Source organism: Notechis scutatus, chromosome 6 (genome assembly GCF_049901735.1).
Source record: "Notechis scutatus isolate UNSWTSFEM ecotype Mainland chromosome 6, rNotScu1.2, whole genome shotgun sequence".
Classification (NCBI taxonomy): domain Eukaryota; kingdom Metazoa; phylum Chordata; class Lepidosauria; order Squamata; family Elapidae; genus Notechis; species Notechis scutatus.
The window spans coordinates 50027506-50047328 of NC_142014.1; the positions used below are offsets into that span (position 1 = coordinate 50027506).

Here is a 19823-nt window from a genome sequence, read left to right on the forward strand (position 1 = left end):
TTTAGGAGCGCCCTGCAGGTAGCCTAGGCTAGAATACCCCGATCTACTACTGATAGAACATCGGCCGATAGAAGCTCCCTGAAGGCAGAATCAGCAGCCGCTTCTATTGGCCAGTACCCAACACCTGCACATACTCCCCTCGCCACGAAGCTGTTTCTACCGGCCAATGGAAGTGGCTGGTGACTCTGCCTTTGGAGAGCTTCCATGCGCGTTAGTTGTCTTTGAATCTACCAGCGGGGCAGGAGAGAAAGGACATGTGTATCTGTGTCTGGATAAAAATTGTGAGATTGCGACAGACGGAATGGGAGAAAAGGCCTTACCCAAATGTGTTCTTGTTTTGCTTTCCTGCCCATTCTCTGATCAATCTCTCTGGGGCAGCTTTTGGCCGAAAATCGCCCAGGTCTCCCTCAGCTGAAGAAGAGGGGAGGTCTCCAAAGACTGTCCCTAACCTCCGCCATTTGAGAGGACTGAACTCATTGCTTCTCAAAGTTACACCAAGTTTTTCAAAAGTTCTTCTGAATACCTCAGACATCCGATGAAGTCCAGAAATGTCTCGTGATTGGACTCAATCAAAAAAAAGAACCTGCATCTCGTCACCAAGTCCCTGGTTTTACAGCTCCTTTCTCATTCCGAATTATGCTGAAATAAGGGATTCTGAGGCTGGTGTTGGTTAATTGGTTAATGACGGGCACTCTTTCAGGCACTCAGAGAAAGAGGGAGGGAGGGAGGGAGGGAGGGAGGGAGAGAGAGAGAGAGAGAGAGAGAGAGAGAGAGAGAGAGAGAGGAGGCGTCACTGAAGTTCTCAGACTCCCCCCCCCCAACTGTTAGCAGTGCCACCCGTGAGCTGTGGCAGGATTGCCTTGGATCATGTGCAGAGTGCCTTTGCCATTCAACTCGCCCCCACGACTCAAGGTTCACACTAAAATTAGGCCTTTCCAACCAGCCCCTGCAAATGTTCAGCCCTCACCAGAGCAATAGAAAGGAGTGGAGGATAGGAGGATGTTTAGCTTCACCCCAGCCCTTCTTCAATCCAGTTCCCTCCTGCCCTCCTGTGCCATGGCGACCCTTTCACACTCACCCCGCTTCCCCACTGCATTCCCACGAGGACTGCTCCCACATCTTCTTTCGGGAGCCTGCCCGATCTCCCTTCCAAAGCTAGCTGAGGTCTGCTGCCTCCTCTTCCCTCCCTGGTGCCCCCCCGCTTCCCAAACCCACGGCAGCAGCAGGTAAAGGGAGGACAACTGCCTTGGGACTTTGGCAGGGTGCCCAGAAAAGTCTGGCCTGGGGAGGGAGGGTGGCAGTGGGAATCCCACAGTTACTGAGACCTTCCCTCACCAGAAGGGCTTGGCTGACCTAGTGCAGGGACGAGGGCTAGGAGTGGGGTGGTGTGTGTGTGTGTGTGTGTGTGTGTGTGTGTGTGTGTGTGTGAGAGAGAGAGAGAGAGAGAGAGAGAGAGAGAGACTCAGCTTGCTTCCCTTCTGCTAAGAAGTTTGCAGCTGCTCTCCCACGCACACTCCCCTCGCCACGAAGCCATTTCCATCAGCCAATGGTAGCTCCCCAAAGGCAGAGTCATGCTTCTACCGGCCAATGGTCATGGCGAGGGGAGTGCGCATGGGTGCTCGTCCAGAGGCCACTTCTACCGGCCAATAGAAGCGACTGGTGACTCTGCCTTCAGGGAACTTCCAGAGGCAGCCTCGTGGAGAGGTTAGTGTGCATGGGGCACTTTAGGTGGGGGTGCGCGTGGGGGAGGAAATTAAGTTACCCCCGAAAAGACATCCTAGCCATTTTTTTCGGGGCTCAAATAAAACCCGGTTTTATTTTGAGAAACACGGTAGTTACGTAGGCAGTGCCAGTGCACCTCATTAGGAGGAGCAAGGCTGTCTCCTTACAGGTAGCCTCACTGATCTCCATTGCACCTCTCTCACCTGGCCCTTCGTGTCTTGGATCAGGCAGGGCTGGCAACTCATCAGTGCTGACTGGCTGTAGCTGCATCTCCTCTTCAAAATGCACAGCCAGCTGTTCAGCCAGCTTCTCTCTCTCAGATCCTACCAATTTTTCCTGGGACTGCTTCACCACAATCACCCATCTCCATTTTTCTTGTTTTGACTCTGCCACAGATCCTTTCATGTTCCCGATGCTCCCCATAGTTCTTCTTGGATGGCTCGTCTAAACCAGCAATTGAGGGAGAAATCACACTTGGTTACTTCTTGTCATGCCCTTGTTGGAGTCTGATTCTGAGGGGAGATTGAGCAGCTGACAGGGAGTAAGAGTATGGCTCCAGTGGCTGTGGAAGAAATGGGGGAAGGGCAGTCTGGCTGGGCATTCAGAGGAAGACCCAGGGCCATCCCCTCTTCATCCTAGGGCACGCAGGGAGGAATGGAGAAGGGAGCAACGTGGCTTACAAGGCCTGATACCTTTCATTAGTTGCAGCTGGGAGAACAGGATATAAGCGGGGCGTTTGCACCCAGATCCTTGCTGGAAGCAAAGCGTGCATTATCTTGGTCGAGGCTTGTCTGAGTTTTGGCATCCTCTCAACCATGGGTGCTGCGTTATCCTTTGAAAGTCTGCAATTTATCATCCTGGCCTGCCATGTTAATTGCTTCAGTGTGCTGTTGGTATTTTTATTTCTAATTATCTTTACTTTGGGTTCAGACTGCATTTCTGCCCTTCGTAGATTGTTTTTTGAAGTGTTTGTTATCCAGCCGAGGATAATTGTACATTGTGGCCAAGTTGGAGGCATTCAAGGGAATTTATTCTACTTTTGTGACTTTGTTATTTTTGTGTCACGCCACGGGTCATCACACTTCCATACGTATGACTTCTGATCTACTTTCAATAACTTCAAATATGATGTAGCCAAGACTGTCTGATTTTCAGCATTGCTTCTAGTCTTCTAATAATCTATTTGATTATGGAGCAAGTGAATAGGGAGAGCAGTTTAGCAGGCAGTTTGGTACAGAAATCAAGGAGGAAGTACTTTTTTAGTTATTTATGAGAGAAGCAAAAAAAGAGACAGAATTGCTCTTATGGCCAACAGGGCTTGTTCCATATTGTTGCTCATCCTGCAGAACTATGCATGACTTTGTCAAGCTTCGAAGTGCACTTATGCTGTTGCAACTATTATCATATTTCAACTTGCCAATGAAGCAAGGGAGAGGGGAGAGGGAAATGAAATGTAGGTCCAGACATGGGGAGAGCAAAGCATGGGAATCAAGGACACATCAGCAGATGGAGAAGATCCTCAGAAGTATTTTCTCATAACAATTCTATTGTATTTAATTGGACAATATAACCTACATCAAGACTGGGAAGGAGAATTCTATACTTTAATTATACAGGATTGCACGGGAAATAGCCAGAGCCGGATTTGCCTTAATTATGCAAAAATGATGGACTCAATAAAGCTTTGCCTAGAAAGACTGGACCGTCTCAATTGTGCTTGCTCAGTTGGGTTCTTCAGTCGGAACTTTGACATACTTAATTGGAAGATGACTGATCTCCTGGAAAAAAGACAGAGAACAGGGACACCATCACCATTACCATCAGCTTATCAACGAAGATGACAGATTTTTTTAAATGAGTCAAGAAGTGCTTATGGAAAGACAATAGCCTCAAGAAGCCTTTCAGAAGACAGAAAAAAGCAGAAGGAACAAAGAGATAGAGTAATGTATACGCTGAAGCTTTAGAATAGGTTCCAGGGCTTCAACTATATAACATAATTTTTGTTCCTGGCTTCTAAGTGTTATATTTCAACTGCTTATGTCTAAAGCCTATGCAAAAAATGGCTATATCTATCACAAACTTTGATTTTGTGCCCACAACCTACAAAAATGTCACATTTACAGAGACAAAACAGGCATTTTTTAAAAAAATTAAACAGTTAAGAGAAATAATAAAATATACTTCATGGCAAATACACAAAGACAGTCAATCCCACTCAAAAGGTTTCAGAAATCAGATTTTCTAGATTTGCAGCTATCTTGCAAATTGCTTTCTTGAAGAAGCCCCCAAACATAGTTCCCCCATTTCGTTATACTGTTCGTGGTAATGACAATTAAAGTATAGTATATCCTGGTGAAAACGCTCACCTTGCTCCTCTGAGTAAGCACCCATGTTCTCCTTGAATTTGTCAAGATGACCATCAAGAATATGGACTTTGAGGGACATTCTGCATCCCATTTTGGCATAATTCTTTATAAGAGCCTGAACCGGATGCTCATAGTTTTCAGTCTTTTGATTGCCTAGAAACCATGAACCACTGCAACAAAATTTTTCCAAGCCAATTTCTTCATCCTCTTCAGTTTCTTGGAGAATTCGTCACACTCTTATGATCTTTATTTGTGTTCTGATGAAGATACCAGCTTTAACCTTTGCCTCTGACAACTGTGGAAAGGGATCTTGGAAGTATTTTTTTTTAATTTTTATTTGGTTTGTCAATTGCTTACAAGATAATAGGTATAAGTAAAAACATAGTTATGAATACATGGATACATATAAGAAAAATAAAACAAACAATAGGACAGAGACGGTAGGCACGTTGGTGCGCTTATGCACACCCCCTACAGACCTCTTAGGTGCCAAGTCCTTGTCGAGAGCTGTGACAAATTGTTTGATGAGGCCTAACTTGATGTGTAGTGGTGGCATCAGCTTCTTCCAAAAGGTCCCACTTTATGTTATTCTTTTCTAGAGAGAATTTGTCCATCGTGGCCAGTCCCTTCTGTGACGCTTAACGTCAGCTTTCCTAGTAATGACCCCATTTCAAAAGAGAACAAGACAGATTATCAAAGAACAGTTTTTAATTAGGAAACACCATCTTGGCATTAACTGGTGGAAAGCCAACTCTGAATTTTCCCAGGCTTTCCACCTCAATAAAATCGACAGTTTCACTTTTCCCCCAAACAATAAATGACATTGTCCAATCCGGGCACTGACTGGTTACCTGGCAACTCCTTCCTCCACCTCCAGCCAGCCAGTAGTTGGAATGTCCTTGACCAAGGAATGAACTAGTTTTAGTTACAAACCCCCCCCCCCCCCGCTCCAAGCTTTGACAAGCCCGAAGCCACGTGGAAGAACCCCTATTAGAAAACTACAGAAAAGGAAAGAAGAAGAAAAACCCACAGCCAGAACAGCTTCGGGGCTGACACTTAGTGTCCTCGCTGTCCTAGAGACAAAGAAAACAAGGAAACTTCATGAAACCATCTTAGAGGCACATCAGGAATGACACCATTTTGAAGTCTCCAATGTCATAGTCATCATACTTCAAGGCGCTCATATTCAACATCTTGACACTGGCGTAGTCCTCTTTGAAGTGCACAAAGTGAGCCATAGGCAGAGACAATACTTGTTCCCGTTATGAAGTAGCACAACTCTGAGGGTGCTGGATAAATTGTCTATGAATAGGCGCTATTCACTTGGGGCTACAGGTGATTCCTAGAGCTTCAAATAGACAGGCCACATTGTTGCAGAAGCCCATCTTGCTGACTGAAAAAGTTGGAAAAACTTTGGTGATGCTTTCTCTACAACTTTCACACTTTCATCTAACAAATCCCACTCCTTGAGCCTAGAGGTCAGAAGCTCAGCAAGAGACTTGGTAAGACCAAGGTCTCTGATCAGAACATTGAGGTCTTTCTGGTTGGGGAAGTATGGTTTTCTCTCCTCCGCATCTATGAAATTGTAATCTGTATCTGCAATGTCTTCTTTGCTGTTTGACTTGCTTCTCCCTCCTGAAGATGGCTGATCCCTTTCCAGAGGAATGGAACGGGGAGCTTAGGGCAGCATGGTACCAGGGCAATAGATGAAGGAATGTCTGGATACATGAGGCGCACTCTTGCCAGTTTGACATTTGGAAGAGTCCAAGATGCAGAAGTAGCAGTTGCTTGAGTGGTCAATTGTTTTCTGCCAAATTCTTGGGATTACAAACTTCATGGCTCTCTTTTCTTCCATGTACCAGCCTGTAAACATAGCAGAATTATATAAATTTCAAAAATGATATTTCATACATTACCTAATATTGTGCAAGATATAACGACAAGGTTTTCAATATATAGTGTAGTCTGTATTTTCTGTGAATTTTGAAAATAGTGAAAATTTTAATTGCAGCTATTTTAAACTGTAATAAATCACTAAAATTTCATCTAGCAACAATTGTTCACCTTACCTTCAAGAGTTTTCTTGCAATGTTCACATGTGAAATGAAGTGCCAGAGATTATCTTGATCTCCAACGGGCATGCCAAAGTATGCTTTGTAGGCCTCGCACATTTTAACAGGTACTTTCATGGAGTACTTTTTTGCTCGTCTTGATAAATTGTCCACACACATGTAGAAAAATGCATCTGCTGGATGCAAGCTATCTTTTGATGCCACCTAAATCAAAAATTGCAATTCACTATTCTCTTACTCAGCAATTAGATAAAATGTTGGTTTAAGGCAACTGTACTTTTATGCTAGGGATACTACTGGATAGTCAAATTCATATCGTCACGGCAGCATCACATGACATATCAAGACTTTTTTCTTCTTCGCTAAACTGGACATGGGCATGGCCAGCAGATGACACATCCAGCCGGTGGGCCATGAGTTTGACAGCCCTGGTTTAGACCACCCATCTCCCTCAAGGATAATAGGTAGACTTTTTTACTAATAGGAAAATATCTGAAAAGGAGAATCTTTTCAATTTGTATTCCATGAATGCACTCCAATCAAACCAGAAATGAATGAGCTAGCTAATAGGCACTTGGCATCTCACTGGGATCTGGTGATTCTAGAACATTGGGAGATGGCAAATGGAAAAGTTCTTATTCTCTTAAAAATTTAAAATCTTTCTTCATATAGAAGAAACATTTGTAAAATGTTAGTACTAACAACTGTCCAGCAGGTGGTAGCATTGGCATAAAGTTGTTCAAGAAAGTCAGCTACAGTAATCATTGCTTCATATTTTGGTTCTATATTTGATTTATCAATTTATCACTTCATCAAAAATAATGAATTGTTCCTCACATTTACTTTATTTGAAAAATATTTTAACAGAAATTTATGCAACATTATAGTGTGCAGCATTTATACAATACTTAGCGTATTTTGCTTTTTGTGTGTGCTCAAAATTTAGTTATCTGCTGGAAATTCATAGGCTTATTCAGCAATCCAAACATCACAGTATTTTAAAGCTAAAAGTAACATTTTTGCATTTCACACATTAGAGCAGTATTTCCCAACTTGATTTGCTCCGTATATATTGGATTACAATGTGCCCATTTCAGCAGTATAGAACCTGGTTCTTAAATACTTGTTACTAGCTATGATGCCAAAATGTTGAGTATGCATTGTGACATCATAACGCAAGCCCTACCCATATGTTTATTGTGATATAAGATGTCAATACATACATGGCAGATTGTGTTTTAATATCATAACACCTTTTGTCACACAAACACCCTTCACAGATGATAATATTTTACAAGACTATCACCTGCATGCCTAATCTGCTGGTTTCTGGGGTTGAAAATCTCAGTGTATCAGATCACATTAGGGAAGACTGTTCTAGAGCATTCAGTACCCTCCTCATCTATCTTATAACAGGGCTATAAATAACAGTGCTATAAATTGGCCAATACTGTTCTATCCAAGTTGTCTGTGGGATAGTGGGGTAGTGAGGCTTAATAAGGTCTGACAGACATAAAAAATTGCTGCAAATCTGCCCTTAAATGTACCCCTGACCATTGGTAAACAGCACAAACTATATAAGCTACAGGAAATTAACTGCTGGCAAGAGAATTAAAAATGGGAAATGTGGGGGGAAAGATTAGCATGCTCCTATTTTTGATATGACATCACAGAGTGCCCTATAGCAGATGTCCCGAACTCCCAGGCCATGGGCCACTACCACACTGTGACCTATTGGGAACTGGGCCCCTTGAGTAGCAGGCAGGTGCGCACACTTGTGCAGCTCAATTTATGCAAGTGGCATAGTGATACATGTGCACACACACGTGCAGCTCAACTTCTACAAGTCAAGCTATGTGTGCATGTGCAAGTGCATGTACGCTGGCCCACCGCCCATGCAAGTTAAGCTCTGGCCGCTCAGGCACGCCAGCTTGCCACTCCTTTGGCCTAGTTCCCCTCTCCCCTTCTGCCAGGCCACCAAGCCGCAAAGGTTGGGGGCCTCTGCCCTATAGCATCTGATAAACGGAGTCTATGATGAGAAACCTGACTACATGAAACTTAGCTTTCATATCCAAAAGACTGTGGTATGCCCTGGACTGGGAAAAAGGAGTGACTCTCTCCAGTGAGGCTACTTTTCTCTTGGTTTATATGAGTAACATGCAAGAGCCACTGTGGCGTAGTGGTTAGAATGCAGTACTGCAGGCTACTTCTGCTGATCACTGGCTGCCAGCATTTTGGCAGTTCTTGTTTCACCAGCTCATGGTTGACTCAGCCTTCCGTAAATGAGTAATAATTAAATGTCAGTAAATGAGTAATAATTAAATGTCAGTAAATGAGTAATAATTAAATGAGGTAAATGAGGATTTTTCCAGGTAAATGAGGATTTGAAGTAAGGGCCAGGTCGATTCTCTGCCCTCTTGTACAGCAATGGAAGCACCTTTTTATCCTTGATTTCGACCAGGAACTGTTCTAAAGCTTCCCAAAAAAGCTTGTCTCCTCGCACAGGGGTCGATGCTAGCTTCCGCTTCCATCAGTCTGCCAATTATGCAACCAACACATGCGTCTGGTTGCCACAGAAAAAGCAATAGCTTTGCTGGCAAACCTGGCCCCATGAAGAGTGGCATCTGTTGTGAATTCAGTTGCCGCTACAATGTTATTGAGATCCTGATGGGTACAGATGTCTGCTGCAGGAATTCTCTCTCATAGTTGCTTCAACCATTTTAGTGACATTCTGATGAAGAACAAGGCTGCTGCTGATGCCTTGACCACCCAGGCAGCCGCTTGGTGCAATCTCTGGGGAGACTGTTCAATCCGCTTTTCCTCATCCTTAAGGACGTCTTCCAGATCAGAAGGAGCTGAGGAGGTGGATGCCAAAGCTGCAACAGGTGCATCCACCATGGGCACTTGAAGACTCTTGGACAGCTCTGGACCAACGTTGAAAAACCTGTGGTCCGAAGACAAGGGATTGGGCCCTATAGCAGGAGACTCCAGCTGCTTCTGAACAACCTTCAGAAAAAGCCTAGGGGATGGGACCACCTCCTTCCTCACTGTAGGTTCATCAAAGAGAACATCTGACTCCTTGGGAGGCTGAGCAACAGCCTCCTTGTCATCCACATCCTTCATATTGGCCATGTTCCTGGCTTTGAATAGCAAAGGGGTGGATAATGTATGCTTGAAACAACCTGTGAACACTGGGATCTCAGGGAAAACGCCCTCATTCTCAGACATATCAGACTCTATCTTGTCTGGTTCGCCAATCAAGGAATGCACAGCAGCCCCAGATGGAGCATAGGCCGATGCAGAAGGAGACACACATTTCTTTCTGACAGTAGAGCCTCTTGATCCCAGGAAGGTCTCACAGAAGCCTCAGATGCCACTGAAGAATGTCGGGCAAACCTATGGATACCTTCAGAGATACCTTTCCTGATAGCCCTATCAATCAGGAGCAGTAAATTAACCAGGACATCTGGTTCAGGAGACTCAGCAGGTCTAAGACCAGCGGGCATAAAAGTGGCCTCCACTCCAGGCCTACTGCATTCTCATTCTTGCCAAGGAACTGCTCTGAATCCCCCATGAGGATCACCATAATGACTTCCCTCAGCCAATGGATGAGAGGTCTCGCTTCCAACTGCATCAGGTGACCAAGTTTGGGCTATGGTTCTGGAGGAAGGTCCTAATCCTGCATGTCAATTTCGCTGTGATGTGAAGCAGAAGAAGTTTTTTTTTTCTGGAGATCTTGTCCTAGAGGCCTTTTGCACCTTGGCAATATGCTTCTCTATGGCCTTCTGGAACCTGGAAGCATCCTTCTCCTCTGCCCTAGAGGTCTTCTTAGCTGGCTGCTTTCCCTGTTTGCTACTTGAAGCAGATGGAGCTGCCCTGTGGGAAATTTTTTATTTTATATTTACCTCTTTTTTTCTAACTCTTAATACAGTAGCCACCATATTAAGACGTATTCTATATCTATCCATCATCTCTTTCCCTTCTTAGAACTCTTATTGACTTTTTGATAAATCTTTCATGTTTCTCCTTTGGGATCTTGTATCTCATTACATCACACTTATTTAATCTAAGTATTTCATCTGCCTCAACACCTATCTCTTGTTGTTGGATCTCTAGAGCACCCATCTGTAATTCTTTCATCACTTTCATGAGATCTTACTCTTTATTCTCTTCTATATTTTGAGCTCTTAAAGAATAATCTATGTTTCATTTTAAGATTTATTACTATCTCTTCCATATCTTTATCTACTTAGTATCATTTTTAATTTATCTCCTCTATTCTTTCCTCAGCTTCTTCTGATTTCTCCTGTGTTTTCTGAGTTTTTCGTTCATCTTTTATTATCAATTGCTGGGGTTTTTCTAGGGTTATACAATTTCTTCCAGTAATCAGACATTGTTATCTGCAAATTAAGTCAGTTTTCACACTACTACAACTTCCAGTCCGGGTCTTCTATATTTTAAAGCTTCAGTTTTCCATTAAAAGTTTGTTTCACTTTTGGATCTGTAATCTTTCTCCATGTGTTAAATCGCCACTTTCCTAGTGTTTTGGAGTCTTTTTTTAAGAACTCTTTTATTTGGGTTTAAATCTCTAATATAGAAGTTGAAAGTTGTCTCACCTAGTTCCAATCTTCTGTCCTCAAACCGCTCCAGTTCATAATCTTCTTGTCCCAGTTGTGACAGCTTTGGTCTTGCCAAAATGGCCATCATCTCTGCTGCTGATCGGGAGGGTTTCTTTGGATCAAGCGAGAAAATTGCTGTTTCCTCGCGATCTACAAAGTGTCCCTCCTTTCTTCACCACCCCTCTAGGGTGACTTTGAACCTGTAGGGTCTCCTGGTACGCAGGTATTGGCTGTGTTTCGCGGAGCTCCGCTATCCCATATCCGTCCTGCTGCAATGCCAACTGATGATTCCCTCCCCCACTTTTTAAAGAAACTCCAATAATCGGGCCTCCCCCAATGAAGCACATTACTTTTTTTTTTCTTTAGTCACTACCTTCCCTTTCTCACCTGCGCCTTCCTTATCTGTTTCAGTCTCTCTCATGGTTGCCATTTTGGTTTCCCCCCCTTTTTTATTCCTCCTTCACATGGTAGTGCATCATCTTAGTATCTTTTTCCTTTGTGTTAAAAGGACACAATTGATCCACTTTGACAGTGGGGGGGAATAATTTAACAACCAGTTCACTCAGGGTCAGGTTGGTCGTCACAGGAAGCTCGTCCTGCATGTGTGGCAGAGATGGAGGATGGGGATGGGCCACGTCTCCCACGATGGCCAACTTGATCCTAAGCAAACTGGTTGTTAAATTATTTGAATCCCACCACTGATATCCACATATGTAATTATACTTTTGCTGCAATAATTGCTTTTTAAGATAAAAGACGTTTGAAAATGAAGCTACAAGTTTGTTGGACTTATTTTTATAGAATTCCATGTTTTATTAAACTTTATCTCTAATCTCGTTTCAAATTTTAATCTTCTTTAAAATCCATTAACAAGACCAGCTCCTTCCAATATTATCGCTATTGCCATTCAGATTTTAACCACTCTGTTTTCTACCACAAATAACTTGCAACATAATATAATTTAAAATTCAGAAAAGCAATGAGGTGTTTTTTTTTTCATTCCAAATAAATATATTGACTTTTCTTTGCCAATTTTGCAAGGTATTTTTCTGGGATTGCAATTGGTACCATTTGAAGTAAATAATAATTTCAGATAATATATTTATTTTAATGTTCACTATTAATCCTCAACAGTTTTGGATCTGTCTACCTTTTAAGCTCTTTTTAAACTTTTCTCCCCACAAACTGATGTAATTATGAAATGTGAGGTTCAGTCCCAAACATTTCACTAGATCTTTTGTTGTCTAGTAACCTGATTCTTTTTACTCAAAGCTATCTTCTTCCTTTCGAAATAAATATCTCATTATTTGGTTTTTATATGTTAATTTTGTCTCTTAAAAATTCAAGCTATAATTGTTTTTATCAGCTGTCCTACCGCACTTTGTGGTTGTATAACAGTGCTACAATATCCACATAACTTTTTAATTTATATTTCTCTGCTTAAATTTTGATGCCTGATATTTCTCTTTTCAAAACTTATTAGCTTATGCTTCTAAATCAATCACAAATAGTAATGAGGCATTACATTTTTGTCTGGTAATTTTATTGAACTCTTTTCAGAAATTATCCCATTTTCCATAACACCATTGATATATGCTTTTGACCCAAGCTTTTGAATTCTTCACCAGGATTTATTTATTCAATAGTGCAAATAGAAATGGCCATTACAAATTATCAAAGGCTTTTTATCTAAAAAATAAATTATTTATCAAAAACATAAATTCCTTGTTATTACAGTAATATAGTCTGTTTTGTATTTATTATAATTGTGCTATTGTTTATACTCCTCTTAGGAATGTAACCTGTTTAATCTATACGCATTATATTTGGGTACACATTTCTTTAAATGTTTAACTAGCATTGTAATATAAAAAATTTCAATAAAGGAAAGGGTATTACTATGGTTTTCTTTTCTGCATCGTTTCCTTCTGTATGTACACTGCTCAAAAAAATAAAGGGAACACAAAAATAAGACATCCTAGATATGAATGAATGAAATATTCTTATTAAATACTTTGTTCATTACATAGTTGAATGTGCTGACAACAAAATCACACAAAAGTTATCAATGGAAATCAAATTTAGCAACCCATGGAGGCTTGGATTTGGAGTTACACTCAAAATTAAAGTGGAAAAAAATACTACAGGCTGATCCAACTTTGATGTCATGTCCTTAAAACAAGTCAAAATGAGGCTCAGTAGTGTGTGTGGCCTCCACGTGCCTGTATGACCTCCCTACAATGCCTGGGCATGCTCTTGATGAGGTGGCAGATGGTCTCCTGAGGGATCTCCTCCCACACCTGGACTAAAGCATCCCCCAACTCCTGGACAGTCTGTGGTGCAACATGGCATTGGTGGATGGAGTGAGATATGATGTCCCAGATGTACTCAATTGGATTCAGGTCTGAAGAACAGGCGTGCTAGTCCATAGCATCAATGCCTTCGTCTTGCAGGAACTGCTGACACACTCCAGCCACATGAGGTCTAGCATTGTCGTGCATTAGGAGAAACCCAGGGCCAACCGCACCAGCATATGGTCTCACAAGGGGTCTGAGGATCTCATCTCGGTACCTAATGGCAGTCAGGCTACCTCTGGCAAGCACATGGAGGGCTGTGCAGCTCCCTAAAGAAATGCCACCCCACACCATTACTGACCCACTGTCAAACCGGTCATGCTGGAGGATGTTGCAGGCAGCAGAACATTCTCCACGGCGTCTCCAGACCTTGTCACGTCTGTCTCATGTGCTCAGTGTGAACCTGCTTTCATCTGTGAAGAGCACAGGGCGCCAGTGGTGAATTTGCCAATCTTGGTGTTCTCTGGCAAATGCCAAACGTCCTGCATGGTGTTGGGCTGAAAGCACAACCCCCACCTTTTGATGTCGGGCCCTCATACCACCCTCATGGAGTCTGTTTCTGACCATTTGAGCAGCCACATGCACATTTGTGGCCCAGTGGAGGTCATTTTGCAGGGCTCTGGCAGTGCTCCTCCTGTCCCTCCTTGCACAAAGGCGGAGGTAGCGGTCCTGATGCTGGGTTGTTGCCCTCCTACGGCCTCCTCCACGTCTCCTGATGTACTGGCCTGTCTCTTGGTAGCGCCTCCATGCTCTGGACACTACGCTGACAGACACAGCAAACCTTCTTGCCACAGCTCGCATTGAAGTGCCATCCTGGATGAGCTGCACTACCTGAGCCACTTCTGTGGGTTGTAGACTCCATCTCATGCTACCACTAGAGTGAAAGCACCGCCAGCATTCAAAAGTGACCAAACCATCAGCCAGAAAGCATAGGAACTGAGAAGTGATCTGTGGTCACCACCTGCAGAACCACTCCTTTATTGGGGATGTCTTGCTAATTGCCTATGCTTTCCACCTGTTGTCTATTCCATTTGCACAACAGCATGTGAAATTGATTGTCAATTAGTGTTGCTACCTAAGTGAACAGTTTGATTTCACAGTAATGTGATTGACTTGCAGTTATATTGTGTTGTTTAAGTGTTCCCTTTATTTTTTTGAGCAGTGTATTAAAGTGATATATGTTTCTTCCCATATTTGTTGTATTGCCTCTATAAATTTCATTTGTTGTTGTTTTCACTCATATTAACAATTCTTCCTCCAGCTCTTTATAATACATCTTCCATTGTTATTATTCTTTGCTGTTTCCTTTTGAGCTTTCCAAGTAGATCCAGGTGCAAGTGGCAACAAAGCTGATTGGTACAAGTATGTAAATATTGCAACTCATCTAGGGTTATAGTTTATTCAAGTGAGCAGCCCTGCATGTGTTTATTTTTAAGTCAAAAACCTGTGCAGCCTTTTGTTCTTACCTGATGGCTTTGCTTTATTCCTAACTGGGTTTTTAAATTTAATATAATTCTTTTTTCTTCATGTATCCACAAGCTTTGCATACAATTATGACATATTAATCCATAATTCATATAAGTTTATCTGCACATTTTGTGATACATGTTTTTAAAATAAGTAGCTGTGTTTGTGCTTCTCCATAGAAATAATCAAATTTTCTTTGAGGAAAAATATATGGTAGCTTGATCAGCAAACATCAAAATAGTTAACTGACAAAATGGGACAAAAGGCCACCAAAAGCAGAGAAATAGAGGCATGAACATTCAGCAAAAATTTCCATTTTCTATATCAAAGTCCACAAATCGTAAAACTTTCTAGAGCCAATGAAAATAATACTGCAGCTAAATAAAATGCTCAGCCCAAACAGAATGGGAGTCTTTGGTTATTCCAACTCTGACCTTTTGTGGACATAACATCAACAGAGTAGAGGTGGAAAGTAGGACACCAAGTGATCCCTTCTCTATTCTGCATCAGGAATGAAACAGTTTGATAAATGGGAATTATTTAATAACAATATGTACACTATTATTCCTGAAATCAGAATTTTCCTGAATTGGATGATCCCAAATCCTAGTCAGTTTTCCTCCTGTTTTATCTATAAATCTTTTCTTTCTCTAAAAAGCAGTAGATCTATTCATCTCACTATTTTTGGCACCCTTCCCATGTCTCATAGTTGAAATTAACACATGATAATAGTTTCATCCTGACTTAACTTTGACTTATTTTTCCATTAAAATAATCTGGAAGTAATATTTGCATCTATTTTAAAGTATTTTACATATCTCATTTTACATTGATACAATTCATAAATAGCAAACTCAAATACATTTAAATGGGCAAAAGTCCATACACTTCCAAGAATATTCATTTATTACTTATAGAAAACCCCTAAAATGTATATAAAAACAAATAATAGCTTAATCCAATCAAGGGACACCCATGAACATTTTCAAGAATATGTCAATTTGATTGCCAAAAGATGTGATAAGCGCAAATTGTCATTTTTCAGAAAACTTCAGTAGAAACTGCAAATACAAAGAATCAATTATCAAACTGATATATAAAATACTGAATTTGACAAAGAAAAATAGAGAAGGCTCTGGCATCACAAAATAGCTAAATTAGGAGCTCTTGGTTCTATAGTTCAAATTAACACAAACTCAGATCTCACTCCCCACTTTCAGTACAGAAATAATTCTATTAATCTACCTTAAACAATTGAAAGATTGCTGAAATTATATGTGAATTGTTTTGAGGACCAAACATGATACATAAATGTTAACTTTCTGTAATTGCTGAATTTCTTGTTTCTTTTTACTACTAAAATAAATGCTTTCAGTATTGGCCACCTGAGTTTTAGCAACAATATATATACCTCCTACGCAGACATACAGGCACTGGAACAAGGTGACAAGAACTGCCTGGCTCTGACACAGAGCATTAAAATTGGCTATGTGATTCTTGTCAGATAGGAATTGTAACTGCTGCTGCTTAAGTATTCTCCCCTTACATAGGGCACAACTGAGGGGATCAGTCAAACGAAAAGATACATATTTTGAGCAAAAGTCACAATCAGTATCTGGTAGATGTATTAGACCCATGATGCCGAATCTATTGCACATGTGCCAGAAGTGGCACACAGAGCCATCTCCACCACCATGCAAGCCATTGCCCCACAGCAGGTCCACTGTGCAGGCGCACGCGTCGCCTTCCCACCAGCTGATCGTTGGGTAGCTGCCATACATGTGCGGGGGGGGGGGGCATGCGCATGCACAGAAACATGTGGCACATGTGGGCATCAGGAATGCATGCGCAGGGGGCATGAGAGGCCCCACGTGCATTGCCTTATGGGTGCTGGCACACATGTGTGTGCATGCATGTGAGCACGTGCACTTTGGCAAATGAGGATGGAAAGGTTAGCCATCACTGTATTAGACTTACTTATCCTGCAGTAAAGGGGCTGAGAGAGGAGGATGCATAATACATGGACAGAAAGTACTAAATTACAAACCTTAAAATATAAGCCACATAAAATATAATAAATAAATACAAAAAATAAATAAAATGGGAGAATAATAAAAATGAGAAAACAAATTATTTGCATAAAGGGTTAATATATTTTATTTATTTATAAAAATTATTAGCTGCCCATATTACCAAAGGAAACTCTGGGCAGGTTATAGTCGTAAAATATATCTACATTAAAACATAAATAAATCAAAAACCAAAGATTAAAATCTAAGGACAAGCGGGGAGGGTGGAGGTGGAATGGGGGAGGTGGGATTCATTGTTACTCATCAACAACTTGCACTATGCTGTTCCACCATTGGGGCCCAGCCCAGGCCAACTGGCAGAGCCAGGTCTTTTACCTATGAAAGAATAGGAAGGTTGGGGGCAATCTCACATTGGACAGTAAGATATTCCAAAGGAAAAGAACAAAGCAGAGAAGGCTCGACCCCACCAGCCGGAATAATTGGGCTGACAGGACCTACAGCATGCCTAATCTGCTTGGACGACTGGGATGGGTCAATCAAGTACTGTACATGAATAGCTAAGATACTGTGCAGAACCATCAAGCTTCCCAGGCCATTTGTACAGAACCCAAGATTAAGAAAGCCACATTCTACAAAGGGATTTTTTTAAAAATAACATTAATCAGAAACAAGAAAGAGAAGTTATTTTGTTTTAGAAAACTATTCTCTTAAATGAAGCCATCCATGCATCATAGTTTCAAGTTACAAAGAGATATAATTTCCTTTTGCACTAAACCAAGCACTGTTTTGGAATTAGGTTAAGCTTCTAATTTTCTAAGGATTTGCCAGACTTTTTCTTGTTTCAAAGTCTATCACATGATAGCCAGGTAAATTTTATATCTGTATTTATATTTGTAAAAAAGTTTCCTGAGGCCATAAAAATAATCAATGTACAACATCTACATATACCATCTACAATTTAATTAAAACACACAAATATTTTTGTTTGATGAAATCTATACATTTGCTAGAAACTGGCATATAAATTAAGAATTAAAACTAGGAACAAGACAGAAAAGCTTTTTCGAAACTAATCATAAACAATTGTTTGGGTTTCCTAGATTTGTATTTCTCTTCCCTCACCCCTATGAAAAATTAATTTTCTATTTTTTAAAAATTCCTAACAATGCCAATTTTCTATTCTTTCCAGATACTACAACATCCAATAGTGTTTTTTTAATCTCCAGACTTCTGATATTCATTTCACGTAGGTAAATTACATGCTTAATGTTGTTTCTTCATACTGTCAAATGGAAAAACTATCATATTTGCGCCTATACTTCTGAGCATATCCAAGTAACTTGAACTCCATTATAGAATTATCATAGACTTCATTCACACTAAAATGCTTCTATATTTTGCCCATTTTCTCTTTAGGAGGAAGAGGATTTAAATTTAAACTAATTACCTGATGCAATTAATGTATGATGCAAATTATATTGTGTATATTGTATCTCAGTACTGTATTTTATTAGCATTCCCCTTTCAGTACTATCTCATAAAGTATTCCTTAAATACTGTCATGTAATATCCTATTCCTACCTCAGAGGGGTGCTGCAAGCATAAATTGTTTGAAAGGGTGGTGAAGCAGATAAATTTATACAGAAATAAATTTCTTGTGTCCTACCTTTTATCTTGGGAGGGCATGTCAGTCGTAGCTTGGGTAGTAACAGTAACAACAAATGTTGCTAATTTGAATTTGTTTATTCCATCTCAATATTTCAGAATTATTGTCAAAACTGTTGAATAACTTGTGGTTAGAAGGCCAATTTTCCCCTATCGTCATTTACAGCTACCAGCAAAACTCTGGGTGGCCATCAGATGGGAGTAAAGTGTTAAAAGAGTTCTGGAGTGGCTAATCTGAACACCTTTCTATTCCTCTGATAGATTAATACTGAGTATGCCTGCTCCTATGGGCATCAAATAGAGGAAACCTCCCGTGGCTGTTATTTTTAGCTTCCTTCAGCCTCAGCTATGACCTTTATTATAAAAGAAATCTACATTTCAATGAAACCGAGATTGTTATCTCAATAATAATAAATAGTGTATCTAATGTACCCAACTCTATAGTACCTTGAAGCAAGGTCAGAATTTAACATTCATTTTACTTACAGCTATAGCGAGATGTTTTATCTTACTGAATAGGAATGAGGTGTCCTTGGATAGACTTCTTTTTGCTGTCATCAGGGAGAAAAGCAGATGCTGTAGTCCGCCTTATTAGGGTATTTTGCTATGAACACCAATTTTCCCTCTTCGGTGAAGAGAGGGCACTGTATCCTTTCCACTGGGGGTTGTTTACAGGGAAGACAGGCAATGTTTGCTTTTTCTGGGCAACATGGTCACCACAGTATATAGGGAAATCTTTCCAAAACCTTTAGTAAATCTCTTCATTACCAAGCTGAAGTGGAAGCTGAGAAATGGCAACACAATGCAGTATTATTGTCCACAACGAGGGTATGCGTAATGTATGGGATATTTTCATTTTTTTCCCTGTAAGACAACTAAAGTGGCCCTGGCACAACAGCAACTGCTTGTATTTAAGAAAAGGTCAGTCTCTTTTCATCAATAGAAGACATTCCCAAAATGGTTGGGCACTGTGAAAAGGAAGCATACCCACACCTTTCTTTTGTATAGATTTTGGAGGGAAAAAATAGGCAATTTTTCTGTGTCACAAAAATATAATTGGTGTTGGGGAACTGAGAAGGATTTGGCATCCCCTCCTACTATAGGGTGTAGTAGAAATAATTCAAGGCCAGCACTGAATCCCAACATAAAAATAGAAATAAGCTTTTTCTCTGTGCTGCTTCTGTATGGGTGGGGCAATCGAAATTCATGGAAGGAAAAAAAGAGAGAGCTCAGAACACGTTTGCCAATCCATCCAGCCAAAGCCGGTTTAAGCCGGCTGAGACTGGTTTCTGAGCTGGAATGAGACATCAACTGTTGTTTAGGCTGAGGATCTGCCGCACCAGGGCTGACTGGAATCTCTGGACTGGATTGCTCACAGAACACCAAGAGCTACAGTCCCCTTGTTAAAATATGCGGCAGGAGCCCACAGTAAATGCCATTAGCAGCAGAGCTAAACGGAAGATGTGGACTACTTTGTTACATGAACTGGAGATCTTGCCTTCAGTAAAAGAAGCTGCAGGGGCTCCAA

General features: G+C 41.1%; 1 pseudogene across 1 annotated transcript; it reads right to left on the reverse strand.

Moving 5' to 3' along the window:
• Window positions 1–4562: 4562 nt before the first annotated feature.
• On the reverse strand, window positions 4563–19568 carry LOC148130212 (uncharacterized; annotated as a pseudogene). The gene is made up of 3 exons (XR_015750102.1): window positions 18782–19568; window positions 6158–6364; window positions 4563–5951 (listed from the first exon to the last, which is right to left on the reverse strand). The product of XR_015750102.1 is annotated as an uncharacterized LOC148130212 (transcript).
• Window positions 19569–19823: the final 255 nt, after the last annotated feature.